The sequence below is a fragment of the Pinus tabuliformis genome, chromosome 6, assembly GCF_031772625.1.
Source record: "Pinus tabuliformis cultivar Carrire ecotype Pingquan chromosome 6, CPIR1, whole genome shotgun sequence".
Lineage (NCBI taxonomy): Eukaryota > Viridiplantae > Streptophyta > Pinopsida > Pinales > Pinaceae > Pinus > Pinus tabuliformis.
The window spans coordinates 1497491625-1497506043 of NC_142292.1; positions in this window are offsets into that span (position 1 = coordinate 1497491625).

Sequence of the window (14419 nt, forward strand, 5' to 3'; positions counted from 1 at the left end):
TAATAGAATAGTAGTCGTCTATTTAGACGATATTACTGTATTCTCTAAGGAGAGGTATAATCATTTGCATGATCTAAATCAAATCTTTCAGCGTTGCAAAAGATATGGTATTTCTCTTAACCCTAAAAAGTCTTTCTTCGCTCTTGATCAAGGAAAACTCTTAGGTTTTATTGTATCCAAAGATGGCATTTATATTGATCCTGATCGGATCAAAGAAATCTTTGAAATCCCTTTCCCACACAATAAAAAGTCGATGCAGTCATTTTTAGGCCAGATCAATTTTGTTAAAAGATTTGTTCCAGATTTTTCTCAAATTATTTTGCCACTTCAAACAATGATTAAGAAGAATTCAGTCTTTAAGTGGGGATCAGCAGAAAAGGAAGCTTTTGATCTTATCAAGCAATCAATAATCAATGCCCCAGCCTTGAATACTCCAAATTTTTCTAATCATTTTACATTGTATACCATTGCATCCGACTTGTCTTATGCTGCAGTACTCACGCAACTAAATGATCACAATTTGGAAGCACCCATTTCTTTTTTTTGCTCAAATCTTCAGGGTGCTGAATTGAATTACTCCGATGTAGAAAAACAAGCCTTTGCTGTATTTAAAGCAGTTAAACATTATAGACCCTTCCTTTTGAAAACTCACACAAAGGTTATAGTTCCTTTCCCAGCAGTTAGGCAACTATTAATCCAAAAAGAACTAGGTGAAAAAAGGGCAAATTGGGTCACAGCGCTTCAAGAGTATGACTTAGAAATTAGGCCAGCAAAGATTGTTAGGGGCCAAGGTTTTTGCAGGATATTGGCAGGAGCATCCAACATTCCAGAATCAAGCGATACAGAGCAAACTGAAGAAATCAATCAGATAAGTGTTACTGATTCTGAATCTCAATATGCAGATTTAATCTTTTATTTAAAGAATGGTTATGCACCTCCAAACTTATCTTACAAGAACAAAAGGGCCATTAGGTTGAAAGCAAAGAATTTTACAATTATTGATGACGTCCTTTTTAAGCAGAATTATGATTCCATCTTATTGAGATGCCTTGAGAAAATTGAAGCACAAAAGGTTTTGCAGGAGTTACATGATGGACCAGCGGGAGGACATTTTGGAGCTGATACAACAACTCACAAAATTATTCATGCTGGTTACTATTGGCCTACTCTGTTTAAAGATGCCCACGAGTATGTAAGGAAATGCCTCAATTGCCAAACTTCTAGTGGAAGACAACGTAAATCAGCTTTCCCTCTGCAACCAGTCAACATTGAACAACCATTTGAGCAATGGGGATTGGATATCATTGGGGAGATTAATCCACCATCTTCCAAACAGCATAAGTATATCCTTACCGCTACCGATTATTTTACTAAGTGGGTTGAGGCAATCCCTTTAAAGACAGCAAATTCTGAAGCAATCATTGAATTCATAGATCAATTCATCATTACCAGGTTTGGTGTCCCAAATGCTCTTGTTTTTTATAATGCATCTTACTTTTCAGGCAATGCTATGTTTGATTTCGCTATTAAAAGAGGATTTAAATTAAAATATTCTGCTAATTACTATCCCTAGGGTAATGGTTTAGCAGAGTCTACTAATAAAAATCTGATCAAAATCATTAAGCGAACTATCGAACAGAATCATAAAAACTGGCACAAATCTCTAGTGTTTGCATTATGGGCTGATAGGATAACACAGAAAGCTTCTATAGGATCTTCTCCGTTCAATCTTGTGTATGGAAAAGAAGCAGTACTACCCACGAATCTTGTTCTTCCTTCTTTAGCCCTAGTGCAGTTCATTGAGGAAAGTCCTTCCTCTTCTATTCAGCTTAGACATGACCAAATCCTAAAATTAGAAGAGGAAAGAGAAAAAGCCAGGATTATTCATGCCAAACATCAGCAAGTCATCAAGGCAGCTTTTGATTTAGTCTCATCCGGTTCAAAACAATTCCAAGTCGGTGATTTAGTTCTGAAATGGGACAAAGCCCATGAGGATAAGGGTAAACATACCAAGTTCCAGAAGATGTGGCTTGGACCATTTCAGATCTGTGAAAAGATAGGCCATTCGACCTTTATATTACCAAACTTATCAGGGTTGAGAGATTCTCTCCCTGTTAATGGCCTTATCTTGAAGAAATTCTTTAATTGAGGAGGTAACCTCTTCTCCTTCTAGTTTGATAGATTTTTGTAGTTTGTAGGATTTGCAGAAAATAATGTTGAAAGGTACCTTCCATTGACCTTTTGCTGCGTTTGAAAAGTTGTCCCACGGAAGTAACATGGATATTTGCTTTTAAAATAATAGAACTCTTAACCAAAAGGGCTAATTTCTAGGAAATTAGGTATCATTGTATTCTGAAACTACAGTTCAAGTTTTGTGAACTCCTTTCAAAGTTTAAAAGTATTGTAAATCATTCTCTGTTTTCAAATTGGTCTCAAAAGGTTATCAATATCAAGATAGAAGCCAATCCAACTTCAACATCTTCAACTCTTACCCTGTCATCCATTAACTCTTAAGGAGAAGATTGTTCATCCCATTCACTAAAGTTTATGATTACTCAGAGTGTAATTCTAAAATATCTGATATTAAAGATAAGAGGTCTTATTGCAAGCGTGCTTACCATGTTCATAGGGAAATAGTTTAACTGACATTACCAATACTGCATACCAAAACAGGGTAATGGCTTGAAATTACAAGACAAGGGGTCTCATCACGAGCCAGCTTGTTCAGTTAGACTACTACCAGTGAATGGCGTTGTCAACAGCTGGCCACCAAACCAGGACGATGGCTTTTTATCTTATCAACAACAGAAAAGGAAATGAAATACAAAATATGAAAACATGTTTTGAATTCATTATGTTAATCGCACTCTTAATTGAACGGGACAATGGACAATAACATGGCTAAAAGGTATCCCTGTCGAAACTATAAACGTTTGCTGGCAGCAGAGGCTCTACCTATGACAGAGGAGTTCACTTTAAAAGCTGATTTGGAGAAGTTTTCTGTTTTATCATTATAAACCCATAGAGGCTTATTTAAAACTTAGAATGTATCTATTTTCTTAAAAAAAAAGAGGAAATTAGCAAAAATAGATTCATTTCACTTGGAATGCATATATACCTAGTTATATTAGAATTTTCCCCTTTGATTAGAATTCTATTTTTGAAAAAGTTTAAGTATTTCTATACTTTTCAGAGATAACTGTTTCTTCCAGCGAATCGCCAATTGTTGTGCTCCACAACAACCCCCCATTTCATAACATTTTATTTACAAAATTATTATATGAAATGGGTCCCTTTAGAAGTCAATTGGTATCAATATTGTATTATTTGTAAAAGGTCTGCAAACCAAATGAAGGCATTATATAAAACCTTTTGAAAAACCCATATTGAATCAAATATAACAATCTTTTATCATTGCGATAAAGCGATCGCAAGATCGCATATCGCAATGACATAGAAGACGCAAATAAGTCATATGGGATCCCGCCGATGCGATATCGCTATTGGCTATCGGCAAAACTCCATGCACATCATAAAGCACCCCATGCCATTAGTCCCGACGCGATGCGCAATCGGCAATCGGTGATACTTTATATGCAAGCTAAGCACCTTAAGTCATTCACCCCGTTCCGATGCAATTTCGCAATCAGCTATCGACAATATCCCATGTATAATAATAAGGCGCCTAGATTCTCCCCCCGATGCGATGCGATTACGCTATCGGCGGTCGGGGGTATGCTATCCGTATGTTTATATAACACCTATTCTCCCGATGCGATGCGGTATCGCTATCGGCGATCGGCGTTTCAAAATTGTCAACATAAAGATTTAAGGTGTTCCCGATGCCCGATTGCGATATAGCGCGGATTTCGAAAAAGCCGTTAAATGGAGGGATATTATGATCCATTCGTATTTAAAGCTTGATCTTTTAAGCAATCATTCGCCCGCGCTCAATCGCCAAAACGTCCACAGCACGCTTAAACGGGCCATTCGGCCGAATAATGGTATAATGAGCATTTAAGGAATGGCAGGCCTTAAACGGCCATTTAATGTAATTGTAAGGTCCTCCCATGAATTGTGTCTGCGCCCATTTTTAAAGCTAATCCCTTATTACGCATTTCTCAATATTTCTCATCACTTGCAAGTTTTCATTGCTATTTCTCTGTGTTACGTATATTTGCGCCTCTCTGCAGAATTCATCCAAAGGAGAAAGCTCAAACAAGATGGGGAAGAAATCTACGAAGACCGCAGGCGCTTCCACTACACCAGCTGCAAGACAAGCTCTCGTGGACAAGAAGAAGGGCTTAATATCCGATACTACATGCACGGGTCTCACCAGAGTTACTTGGCAAGGCACTTACAACCTAATTGAAGCCGAAGAACCAGTAAAGACAGTAACAGAAGCTACTGCGGATCCTACTCGGAAGTCTGAATGTACTCTCAAGGATTTAGCCGACTCTTTCCTTCACAGAATAGCGGCCAGGGAGCAAATTCTCCCATACACAGACGTAGTGCAGTGGGCGATTCAAGAAATCCCAATCTTGGATAGAACTTTCAGCACTAGAGACGGAAGAATCTTCGGATCGTTCAGGCCGGATGATCTAAGGCAAATGTATCATTTTCCCGAGCCGGAGAAGATATATAATAAAGCGTTCCTGGAGAAGTTTGCAAGCGAAAATGAAGTTGAATCCGAACCCATCCGGGATTGGAGACAAAATCCAGCCAAACACAAACACGAATCTTCCGGTAAGTACTCGGTTGATTCTCTGGCTTCTCCTTATTGCTATGCGGGAATAATGATGTGTAGATTATGGGGATTGCATGACTCTGCTAATTTTACCATAGAGATGGTTCCTCTAATGGAGGCAGCTGTAAACAGTATAATTATGGATTGGGCCACCATCCTTTCTGACAAATTAGCACAAGCTGTGCGTGATTTTAGAAATCAGACCGTCGTCACTGAAAGGAAAATTCCCCCATTCTATTACAGTGCATATATCTTAGATACACTATGTTTCAATTCTGAATTTCCCGTGCTCGGCTGGAGGTGGACGCCACAAGATCCCACGGCTATCCACATATACCATCAGAAATTATGGAAGTCCTCTTACAAGCACCATCTGTACCAAATCTGTAATGGCTTTATGGTGCCTATTCATTATTCTATTTTTGATAAACCCATTCCCAAGATTTCCTATCAAGCTTCATTTGATATAACTGCGGTAGCAAGTTGGTTTGGAGAGGAGAGATTTACCTACATAAGAGTTTTCGGCAGCCAAGCCAACCCACATGTTCTCCCTTTGTATATACCAGATAAATTGCTAGCAAGAGAAATCGCTTATCAGATTATGGCTGAGAGTGTTACACAAACTCTCAAGAAAGAAAAGAAGAGGGGTTGGCCCTCTTTTCCCTTGAGGTGTGGTGTCTATACTCTGCATGATCTCAAACATGTAGAAAAGGAAGCCACAAAGATTCAATCCTTAACTCTGGCGACTATCCCAAATAGGCCATATGATCCAAAGAAAGTTGCCTACAATGCACTAGAACAGGCCAAATTGACAAAATTTGAGCACAAAGAAGATATGTTTGACGACCTATTCGTTTCAGTCGAAACAATAGGTCAGGCTAAAGAACTCGCTCGAATGAAATATAATGATGAAGGGCCAACTGAGTTTAATAAGCTTAGAGAACATAGGTTGCAAACTCTGCCTCTAGATTTACTAGCAACAACCCCGGCAACATCATCAAGCGAGCCTGTTCGGCAACAGTCAAAGGAACCTCCGGTTGTAACAAAGGATCATAAAAAGGAACAGGAGGAAAGGCAGAGAAAAGAAAAAGAAGAAAGGCAGAAGAGAGCACAGGAGGAGAAACAGAGAAAAGAGAAAGAGGAATAGCAAAAGAAAGAGCAAGAGGAAAGGCAAAAGAAAGAACAAGAGGAATAGCAGATGACAGAGCAGGAAAAAGTGCGGAAGGAATCTCAAGCTGAAAAGGAAAAACAAACCACCAGTGATGCTCATGTTGACCCTATATTGATCCAGGAATGGAAACAGTTTGATTCCATCATCAGTGGGTTGGAATGTTCCAAGGATACAGACACTTCCAAGCCAAGCGACACACAGGACATCACTTCACCTCAGGTTCTAAGTGGAACCAGCGGCCCACCCATTTCTAAAGATGTTGAAGTAATACCAAAAGACCCCTCCGACCAAATCATTCTCCAGGTAGAAGATATTCCTCCCCTGGATGTTTTCTACAGCCCGATGCATAAGGCAGTGGTTAAAAGACAAAGGAAAAGGAGGAAGATTGATCAACCTCCCCTTTTTCCAGAACAAACTGTAACGGGCAGCGTGGTTTGGAAGGAGGAGTTCGACCCCTCCGATGACCTAACAAAACTGTCACAGTATGCGGGAGCCTATTCGGTAGCGACAATCGACAAGGCATCGGAGGTAAGTCTTCTACTAAAGACTAAGGACCAACAAATTTTCGCATTACAAGCAGAGTTGGCTGAATCAAAGCAGAAGACAGAGCAGGCGGAGCAGCAGTTGTCGACGCAACAACAAGTGAACAGTCAATTAACTCAGCAACTGCAGGCAGAAAAGCAAAGGGTCGACCAAAGTGCGATCCAGAAACAGAAGGAATTATCGGAGGCATTGGCACAATTGAGGGCAGCAAACGAGCAAATGATGAAAACAAAAGATGAGAAAATCGCTCAATTGTCATCGCAACTCGAAAAGATAAAGGGCGCTCAACAAGTGGGTGAATTCAGAGCAGAAGCAGTGCAAATAAACACTGCATTGATATCTCAAATTAGGCTTCTGTGTCAACAAATCGCTCAGGCAGAGCCATTGTGTGAGCTAACAACATCCATAAATCAGCAGGTAGAGAAGGCCAGGAATGAGTTAGACCAAGTCGAAGAGATCATAACCGCATATCTTGACTGGCAAGATTCTGATCAAGGGAAAGCGGCAAATTTGCCCAGGATCCTAGAAACACATAAAGATATACTCTTCACAGAATGGCACACTCAGGTGATGAAAGCGGAGAGGACGGCTTCAAGGTGTAAATCAACTTCCAGCAACCTAGTTGATCTAGTTAACAACACTCTCTACTTAGCAAATATGATTTCCCAATGTACACCAGGAAAGATGACAACAACAAACACATTGGAACAATCATGCTATCCTGATTTAAAGGAAAAGGGGAGATTAATCGCTGGGATTAATAGTTTAACTATGGAAGCATATTGGTTATTTCTGGTAAAGCCGCATACACAGAGAGCCGCCCTTAAGTGCCTAACAGATGCAATCGGGTGTATAATTCCCGATATTCAGGATGCCACCTATGCCGCCCAACTCAGTTCGCGCCTCAACAAACCTCCTGAAGTAGAGCCAATGCTTGCGATAAGTCAGCTCAGATTTAAAGGCAAGCAGCCTACCTGATGAATCATGCCGCCGATTGCCAGATCGCTGAGGAAAATAGGATCAAAATTTATTGATACCGATTTAGTTGCATTTCAGTTTAATAGGTATTTAGATTAATTTAGTATTTATAGACCCTTTCATTGTTTTGGAAAGGGTCGTAAAGTTTTGTATCAGACTTAATAGACTGAAGTTTGCACTATTGTGCTTCAGTCAATATTCTTTTATGAAACTGGACCAGTTATTCTTAATTTAGCAAGGAGGCTTTTATGCAATTGTGCACTATTGTCATTGTTGAGAATGTTTCTGTGTTGAACGAAGAATTACAAGTAACAATTGATATCGTGAGTGTCAAAGCAGCTCATATGGTATTTCTATCTTTGTCTGAATTCATTCTTGTTATGTGAATTGTTATTTGATTATCCTTGCTATTGTTGATTATATGCATGCGCTGTAACAGCAGATCTGTATTCATTCCACTATTGGATGTTTTAGGAAATGCTTTCCTTTTAATCATGTATATGCCAATAATATAAATGATGAGTGTGGTAATATCACTTTAATCGCTTTGTTTAACTATTTATGCACAGCAATCTTGAATAAGTTAACATCTATGTCTGATAGATGGAGTCATCTATATGCCTGTCTTTAGACATAGACCATCAAACGCTACACTCTAAAGCTCAATAGATTCCCGGGATAGGTTATAGTTCTTTTTATTCTTGTCAATAGATTTAGTTATTCACCCATCGCTAGCTTAGTTTTATAAATCATCCATTCATCCCGTTTATCTACTTTTGGGAAACTGGTCCCATTATCCCCAGTCGGAGCCACTATTCCAAACGGAAAAGGAGTTGTACTAAGGTCCGGACCGGGTGGTTATCCCCGATGTTGTTGCAGCGATTTTCGAGGCATCAACAGATCCCTGCCTCTATAGAATAAGTTCAACAGTCACATAGGGACAGTGATACTGATCCTAGTCTGAGAGTAAACACTTGTATTACCGAACCAGTTCCATCTACAACCGGTTCGGAGAGTCTTGCTCTTCAAACATCTGTCGCTGTCGATTCCACACCTTCTTCGGCACCAGAAATATTTTACGGACCTGACGGTCTTCCCCTTCCACCTGGTCTGATTGCAATTGAAGAAATTGTAAAAGATCCTCAAGCAAGTACTCCAACGCACTTTGGATTCAGGGTCACTCTATATCCTTCTTCATCAGAAGTTAGTCTACCACCAGCGGAAGCTCCTGTAGAATCGCTAGGTAGTCTTTTGGATAGAATTCAAATGTCTGAACAACCGTCAACATCTAGGATTGTGTCATCTGACACAGCAATAGCAGAACTCCCTGCTGTCACTCTGACAATGTTCGCCGGCATACCATCTGTCCCAACTAGCTCTCAACCGCTAGAAGGAGCCCACTCAGGAGCTATTACGACGGTATGGTCCGTTCCTGTTTGTTCATCCGGAATAATACTCGGAAACTCTTATGTTGAGTCTCAACAAATTGATCCATTTGGAGGTCAATTTGGGCAGTCCGGTTCCCAAGGGCAAACAATCCCCTTGAGTTCTGGATTACCACCGTATGGGGGGCAGTATGCCCTTTCATTATCCCCTCCAGGAGGATATCCATATGGGAGTTCACAACAATATTCAGGTTACACTGGAATTACCTCTGTACCTATACTACCTCAACAACCAAGAGTTGTGTATTCAATGCAACAAAATGTACCTATGTCGAACATCCCGACTACGCCGGCTATTGTGACGGTGTCGCAAGTTCAAACGCTGCCTGTTGTATGCCAACCTCAGATTTCTCAGGTTGTAATGCAACAGCCCCTTGACCCTGTGACTCAACCACAATCGCCAACTAGTGGGGCGACACAGGTCCAGACGGGTACAATTACCCCTCACCTTGGTCCAACGGTTAGTATAGCGCAACAGCACATGGCTTCACAACCATGGCTAGTGCAATACCAACAACCGCAATTCTAACAAGTATACCAAGGTTCTGAGCAACAAATATTTGCGAACAGTGGATAGTTGTACATTCAAAATGGTCAAAACCAGCCATTTTACAATGGTTATGTCCACCAACCTTATCAGTCATACCAGCATCAAATGCATTATGCTGGCACACAAAGACCAACTGCTCAGGCGATTCCATCGTATCCTGGGTATGCTTCACCTAACCTGAATCAACAGTTACCATTCGTGGCAACTTTAGAGTTACCTGATTTACACCGGTTAACGAACGATCCAATTGCTTATGCCCCTTGGTGGCCAGCGATTCCACATAAACTTCCATCATACATTCCTAAATTTAATTGAAATCCGGGTGAAGATCCATCGAATCACGTGATGACATTTCATCTATGGTGTTCATCAAACACCCTAAATGATGATTCGATAAGACTTCGCCTCTTTCAGAGGACGTTAACGGGTCCAACGGCAAAATGGTACATCGAATTGCCTAGAGCTTCATTCGACAACTTCAGTACCTTAGCCACAACCTTTTTAACCCATTTTCAATTACCGATAAGGTATGAAACGGGAACAGAACTCCTTACCAACTTCAAACAGACAACGGCCACTCACATATCTGATCATATACATGAGTGGCGACGTCGTCGTAGGATGGTAAAAACGTACGTTCCCGATCAGCTATTAGCTGAATGGTTTATCAAGTCATTACTTCCTGCCATCACGGAAGATGTGGCAAAGGGGGGAGTCGTAATGGAAGAGCAAGTTATCGCTCGTGCGCAATATCTAGACTTGGTCTATACTCAGTCTGGCACGCTCTACGACAAAATACCTCACGCCCCTAGACCGGAATTCTCAATTCCTCCTCCTCCTAAATCAAACAATGACTCTCACGCCGGCGATGGCGTGATTGGCACAACAAACTCGAAATCGAAAAAGGCTACATCCAAGAAGGCCCGTAAGATTTCGGATCAAAATGGAAAAGATGAAATTCTTGCTTCGGAAGTAAATGTCGTATCGACAGATAAGGGCAAAGAAACCAAACAACCAGGAAGCAAGAAGAAAGGCAAAGGGAAGAAGAAGAAACAGGATGAGTCATCTCCTGAAAAATCTTCTTCAAACCCTCCTGGAAATAGGAAACCCCCTTCAGGGTGTCAGATCTGCGATGAGTGTCATTGGACTAAAGAATGTCCATACAAAGCTGAGATTAAGAAATTCTTTAAAAGTTCGAAAACCTCGGCAGTGTTAACTGATCCGTTTCCAAATCCAGGAACAAATCTGGTTGAAAGTGGAAATGCTTCCCCGTCTCAAGTGCTAATGTTGTCGGTTTCAAAACAGCAAAATGATGCTTTGATTTCGACAAGGAACAAAGATTACGGGAATCCGCAGCTGTCGAACAACAAGGATAAAGATCAACCAAGTAGTTCGACAACAACTTCGACAGAAGTTGTAACACCCACCATTCCTGAATTAACCATAAAACCGCCAAAGGGAGTAGTACACAAGTCGACATTTAATCCTCGCGCTAGAGCGGCGCAGCATTATAATATAGTGGAAGATTTGGCCCAATCGCCATCCGCTATGTCGACTCTTGAAGTACTACAAAATTGCCCATCCCAAAGGCAGGCGTTATTATCAGCCATTGGTGGGGTTGACCCAAAGGATTCCAATCTTGTATCCTTCGATCATAAAGGATACGATCCTCAGTTACCAGCTCAATTAGCTTTCCTTATTCAAGTGAAAGCCCTCAACAAAACTGTTCATCGAACAATTATTGATGAGGGGGCATCCACATGCATTATGTCGATGAGTTGCTGGAAAACTTTAGGATCTCCAACCTTGTCACGATCATCGACGACATTAAAAGCATTTGATGGACGGACGTATACCCCGTATGGTATCCTAAATAACTTGAAAGTTGAACTAGGAGGGAAAACAGTAGAAATAGATGTTGAAGTCATCGATGGGAATCTTGATTACAACATCCTACTAGGAAGACCATGGATTTACGCCATGGCGGCTGTTGTGTCGACCTATTTCAGAAAGATTGCATTTCCCTTTCAAGGAGGAATTACAATCGTCGATCAGCAAAACTTCCTCCCCAATGGTTCTCAAGTTACGGGAAGCATTCCAATGATCCATGAGAGCACCCATTCGCTTCAGAATATCGGAGTAGGCCTACTAAAAGATCCTATACTAATGGGAACTTTCGCTCTTCCACCTCCAATCAATCTGGCAGAAGTAGCGTCGATAGGAACCTGCAACATGATATCTTCTATAAAGATCTCAGAAAACGATATCAACATGGATCATGCATTGGTTTTGCCCCCAAGCCCAATAGAAATATTATAGCAATCAATGTTTCTAGCATGGGAGGCAAACCCAAATCAACGCTCATCAAGCGTTTGGATAGATAGGTCTAGAGAATATGGTACCCCTTCAGATCCTTGGTCGCGAGTGCATGGAACCGACGAAGGAATTGTCCAATCAATGTTAATTGAAGGGGCACCATGGAATGATTGCCACCATCGTTCCCTTCTTCCGGATTGTGGAGAAGATACTCAAGATGACCTTTATCATCCATCAGTTTTTGAATTCCTATCAAATACTGTAAATACGGTGGATTCCGAGCGAAACTTGTCCAATATTGAAGAAACTATAGCCATAAATATCTCGACCAAAACAGATGTTGTAGAGAATATTTATGTTGGCAAATGTTGTTCTCCTTCAGAACTGGAAATATATAGCTCTTTTTTTCGCGAATTCAGAGATGTCTTTGCTTGGTCATATGATGAAATGCCAGGCATTGACTCGAGTATCGTTGAACACGAAATTAAGATGTATCCAGATGTCAAACCAGTACGACAACGGCTAAGGCAGGTGCACCCCAAGAAAGCCGCTGCCATTAAGGCAGAAGTTGAGAAACTTCTACATGCTGGTTTCATCTACTCGGTTCCTCTAACCGATTGGGTATCGAATATTGTCCCTGTTATGAAGAAACAAGGGACAATTAGAGTGTGCGTCGATTATAGGGATGTAAATCAAGCTTGTCCAAAAGACAACTACCCTACACCCTCCATTGACCAGATAATTGATGAATGCGCCGGATGTGAAATCTTTTCATTCATGGATGGATTCTCCGGGTATAATCAAATAAATATCCGCCCACAGGACCAGTCAAAGACTGCATTTATTTGTCCGTGGGGCACATTTGCGTATCGAAAATTACCCTTTGGTTTAAAGAACGCAAGGGCGACGTTTCAGAGGGAAACGAATTATGCCTTCCATGACATCAAGAACATCGTTCAACCATACCTCGACGACCTTCCGGCTCATTCGCGAAAGCGGACTGAACATCCGCAGCATTTAAGGGCGATATTTCTACGTTGCCGACACTACAAGATACGACTCAATCCACACAAATGTGTATTTTGCGTCAGTTCTGGTTGTTTACTTGGCTTTGTAGTCTCCAAGGACGGAATTCGTCTCGACCCCTGTAAGGTTCAGGCAATCATAAATTTGCCTCCACCTTCGAATTTGCTTCAGATTCAGAAACTCCAAGGGAAAGCAAACTTTCTGAGGAGGTTCATTCCGAATTACGCAGAACTTGCTAAAGGTTATACACGTCTTTTGAAAAAGGAAGTACCCTTTGTCTGGGATCAGGTTGCGCAAGCTTCCTTTGATGCTTTGAAAGATTCCCTAATAAAAGCATCATTAATGTACGCCCCTGATTATCAAAGAGACTTTAACCTGTATCTGGCTGCAGCAGATACGACCATTGCGATGGTTTTAGTTCAAGAAGTCGATGGAATTGAACATCCTATATATTATTTAAGTAAAAACTTAAATGATACAGAAAGAAAATATTCTTACGTTGAAAAGCTAGCACTCGCGGCTGTTCAAGCGATACAGAGATTTCGACACTATGTCCTCTTTCAGAAAACTACCATTCTATCAGATTGCAACCCCATGACTTATATATTGTCGCGACAGTTGCTGGGGGGCAAGTATTCAAAATGGATAGCAATCCTTCAAGAGTTTGATCTAGAATTTGTAAAATCCAAATCAAAGAAAGCTCTAATTTTCGCAGAACTATTATGCGATTTCCCATCGTCGTCCAACGATGAAACATCAAAAGAATCAATCGTGGATGAAAGTTTGTTTCTGATATCTACAAGCAATGAGTGGTATGGAGATATAATCGTTTATCTCCAAACCCAAAAATTTCGGCCAAACACCTCCCACTCCGAACAAAAACGTATTCGATACCAAGCAAAAGACTACATGATCGTCGGTGATACGCTTTACCGTCGTGGTGTTGATACAGTTTTGAGAAGGTGCCTCACCCATGAGGAGGCCGAAAAAGCCCTGAATGAGTGTCATTCAGGTGCCTGTGGGGGGCATCAATCTGGATATGCTACGGCGCAAAAAATATTACGAGCAGGATACTTCTGGCCAACAATGTTCAAAGATTGCATAACCGCAGTCAGAAGTTGCCATGCTTGTCAAATTTTCGATAGCAAAACTAGAAGACCACCCGCACCGCTACAGCCAATAGTAGCTGTTGGGCCATTCGCCAAATGGGGCATCGATTTCATGAAATGTAACCCCACCTCGACCGGGGGGCATGGGTATATTATAGTCGTAGTTGACTATTTTACCAAATGGGCCGAGGCGATGCCTACATTAGATAATACTGGTGAAACAGCTGCCCTTTTCTTTTTTAATCATGTAGTCGCCAGATTCGGCGTACCACAAGCTATAGTCACAGATCATGGATCGCATTTTCGCAATCACATGATGGTCGAATTAGCTGCCAAACTAGGGTTGTCTCACGACAGCTCCACTCCATATTATCCGCAAGCCAATGGACAGGTTGAAGCAATCAACAAGGTCCTAAAGCGCATGTTGCAAAGGATGATTGGAGTTCACAAGAGAAGATGGCACCTAATCCTATACTCAGCTTTGTGGGCCTACCGAACATCGGTAAGGAATGCAACCGGATTCACACCCTTCCA